The following is a 4,465-nucleotide window of genomic DNA, read 5'->3' as shown; positions in this document are numbered from 1 at the left end:
TTTGTTATTGTTGTTGACTGAACTTGAAATTGTTTCTATCTAGAGTCTCTGCAAGCCTAAATTTTTGCTTTGTCTAAATTTGAGCCGTTATCTTTCACGACACGTGCCTTCAATATTTGAAATTTTTAATAATTGACTTTATTCACATGAAACATGCAGTAATATTTCTTCCCCGGTCGTATAATTTTTGTAGTTTTGTAATTGCATATGAAGGCAAATCCATTAAAGTGATCTTTGCTAAAAATGAAGTTAGGTTATCTAAGTTTCAGATGTGTTCTTTTTTTCTTCATTTTGCTAAATTGATATGGGCCAGAAGGTTATCTAAAACATCAAAGTTAGTGATATGCAGCTTGATTATTTAATTGCAGCAATTTCACCCGAGCTCCATAAAAGAATAATGAATATTGCAGTAAAATTCAATATCAGCAGAGCGATTGCAGTAGATATAAATTAAGCATGTTGCAGTATTTAGTTTTTGATAGAAGTTACTGTAAGTGGAGGAGATATAATATGAATTTAGACTATTATGTTCATTATCTCTAGATCATGGCTGTAAAAGAATACGTGGATAAATGTGCATTGCCAAATGTTGATTTATAACCAATGAAGCTTTGATTTGTGATGGTTTTTTCAATTCAATTACTTTCATTTCAACTTTCATGGTATCTACGACAGAATAACGAAAAAGTGAAATGATTTCCTTTCAATTTGCATGTTATCACCTTTCTTTCCGGGGTTTGCCTTTTGGAAATTAACCAAGAGACACAAGGAGATTCTTGATGCACGAAAGATAACTTGTGGCATAGAGTATTTTTAATCTAAATAGACCAAGGCTGGAGACTTGCAGAACTCACTCGGGGGCATAATCTATTTACCCAGTATTATTTATACCATTGCATTTATAATATACTTAATGCTGCGGAATGATTTTGATAGATGGTAGTAGAATTATCTATGGCTTTCTACTGTTGGTTCACTTGATTGAGTTCTTTATGAAGCTTATATCAAAGTTGGAATTAAATTTCTAACAATGTAAGAACTGAAATCTTGTGGCCGCTCAGATCTCATATGGGTAGAATCATTAATCAGTATGATGGTTGAATGATACTGTTGCTGCTGACATATCATTCTATTCCTTATACCCTACTGATTATAAACATATGCAGCATGGAGTATGCTTGGAGGTGTCAATCATGTGTCATTACTGGCTTGAAGCCTTTGGTGTACAAGATTTGAACAACCCTCGGTGCTGTATTTATTCCTATTAAGAGATGGTCTATTTAACTTTTAGATTCCTTTTTTGGCCACACACAAAGGGAAGAACTGTTTAAAAATGAACGAGACTATTTTTTTTTTGGGATAACTGTGTATTATATTTAAGCATAACACTAATAATCCATCACATCTATGATCCAAAATGTTGATGTTAAAACTAAAAGATAAAAAAGAAAAAATAGTGAAGAATAAAAAAATGGGTGCCCATTAGTAGGGTTATACTTACTGTTGCAAGCCCATAGGTTATTGTGTGGTACCTCTTGCAAGCTCATAGGTTATTGTGCAGTCCCTCTTGTATGATAATGGTATTGGTATCAATTGTGTATCTATTGTATTTACTCTTGTAATGGTTAAAATTATATATCAATGCTTTTGATTAAAAAAAACAGCGTTAACTAGGGCATCGACCTTTAACATAGTTAGAGACTATCAAAAAGACAAAACAAACCAAGAGAGCAAGCCTCTTTACAACAAAGTCAGAACAAAAAACAAACTAGACCCAACTCAAGAAGGGGAAGAGACACCCAAACTTTGAGAGGGAGAGGTTAGGACAAGGTGGGGGACCTCCCCTTCTGCCTTTGACGAACCATAGTCCAAGCGATACTCACTAGGACCAAGAGAGAGATTAGGTGGAAGTGATTCAACAGAGTTGTGATCATAAGTAGCCGCAGAGTGTTTTCGTAGAACTGCAACAGGATGCTGAGAAACAACGATAGATTGTTGTAGGGATGCAAAAATAGGCTGTCGAAGCAGTGCAGCACCAGAAGCAGACAACAGTAGTAGAACAAAGCTACTGAACAATAGTGAGAGGATCAGTAGAAGGTTTAGTAGCAGTGAGGCTTTTCGTCACAGGAGGAACCATCATCCTCATGAGAGGAGCAAGTAGAATCCAAAGCATTGACAGTCAAATGTTCAATAGTGGCATCTTTCCACCAAGTAACAACACCCTTATGGCAAGAAAAACAATAGTTTGAAGCAAGATGCCCTGTTAAGAAACATTTTTGACAATGGAAGGGCAGACCCTCATAATCCAACGGTTGAGACCAAGGGCTATCCCCAACTATAAGAACAACATCCTTGGGGATAGGTGAGGAGATGTCGATGTCAACTAACAAGCGAGCAAAGGTAGAGTGCCCCATAGAAGACGTGACCTCATCCACTTTAAAAAAATGACCAATGGAGCTGCCAATGGCCTCGTAGCAGGAGAGTTCTCAAAAATGGAGAGGGAGATTAGGGAGGCGGACCCATATTGGACACACAAACAATGATTCAGTAAAGGGATTAAAAGAGGTGGTCCAGGGCTTGACAAAAAGAGAGTGATTTTTCCAAGCCCACACTTTGTTCAAAACCAAGTTTCTATCCAAGGTAGAAATAAACGATGCAATAAAAGATACCCTTCCCGCAAGGAAAGAGCTCAATGCTGTGGACAATCAGGGGTTTCCAAGAGTTACTCACCCAACGATGGAGGTTTGGAAGAGAGGGCTAGAGCCCGGAAAATCTGCACACCAAAGTATTGCTCTGATAGAAGTCAATATTGTCCACAACATCCTGGCCACAAACCACCACAAGGGAAGATTTGGCATAGGGAAGGGGACGAACCCCCTTAATAGTAGAAGCCCTAGCCGCACGAGCATAACTTCTTCCACTAGAAAGAGGAGGAGGTCTGGGAGCATCCACACCCTTGCCAACAAAAGCAGCAGCCGAAGAAGCAACAATTCCCTTAGTAAAGGGAAGACCCCCCGCCCCAGAACCCACGAGAGGAGGGGCAAGGTCCAAGCCAGCCAAAGCTGCGCCAGGAGAGCCATCGTCCACAGTCACGCTATGGAGAACCGACACAAAGCAGGAGGGTGTGGGAAGGTCGCTAGCAGCCCCCACGCCAGGGAGGGGGTGGAATATGCAGACGAGGGCATGTGGGCAGAGACAGACACCAACGGAGCAACCCACACACCATTCGTGACACCTGTAGCAGAAGCATTGTTCAAACGAATAGAAGCGGGAGAGCCGTTGCAGGGGAGCGGGAGGGCTTCCATTCAAACGAGTAGAAGTTTTTTCTTCTTTGGCAAAATGTTAAATGCTTCTATAATTATATATCAATGTTATTTCCCATTTAATTGGGTCTATTTTGAGGAAGTGTCAGTATATGAACATAATGAAAAATGACATGAACATATGTAAAGTTGAGCTTGCTCTTATACATCCATATGTATTTCTATCTCTATAGATTTTCATATACATGCAAACATGGTTGGGGAAGATGTATAGCTTGACAATTTATAACAGTAACAATAGAAAATGCATTCACCATACCCTAAGATGTATCACATTTGCTTGTGTTTAGCTTTGGCCTCATTATTTGATTTATACAATTATAAATCTACATACTCTCACCCCAATGTTTGTGCATACCTATACATTCTATTCATCCACGTCTCATATATTTATCTATTCACTTATTTTTGTTATCTTAATACATGTCTCGATAATGCCTATGTTTATTTTTAATTTTTCAAATTTAAATTTAAATATTCTTTAAAGGACTATTAAATACATTTTATTTGATTTACTGCTATGTCCTTTATTTAAAACATTCAATATATTCATTCTAATTGAATATTTTAAAACATTTTAAGACATAATGAATGTATGTTCACATTTCAATTGGTGCACTAAAAAAAGTTTTAATTCTCTACAAATATTGAAAAGTGTCGTCATCAATCATTATACATTTTCTAGGGGTTGATCTAGGCAAACTCCCTTGTTACCTAATAACAACTTCACAAAGATATTTCTAAATATTGTCATTTTGCAAGTATTGAGAAAGGCATATTAGATTTGTTGTCTACATTATTCTTCAAGCATTCTTTGGTGATAGAGCTAAGTATTATTTTATTTTTTATATTTCTATATATGATTTACTTCAAGTGATCAATGTGTCCATACCTAACTCTCTTGGTTGAATATGAATTTTATTGGACTAACTATTATATCTAGTGTAAATGCATCTTACCTTATATTTTGGTAAACTTGACATGAATTGAATGTGCAATCTCTAAATGTGTCATTTCATGAGTTGTCATGTGCTTTCTAAACCATTTTACCATTTGCCCTAGATCATGTGTTACAATTATCATTCTTCTTCTAGCAACACATCCACAGTGGATTCCACTAATTCTAATATTCATCATTGTGA

This window comes from Cryptomeria japonica, chromosome 11, assembly GCF_030272615.1.
Source record: "Cryptomeria japonica chromosome 11, Sugi_1.0, whole genome shotgun sequence".
Lineage (NCBI taxonomy): Eukaryota > Viridiplantae > Streptophyta > Pinopsida > Cupressales > Cupressaceae > Cryptomeria > Cryptomeria japonica.
Note: the sequence above shows the minus strand (reverse complement) of the source record.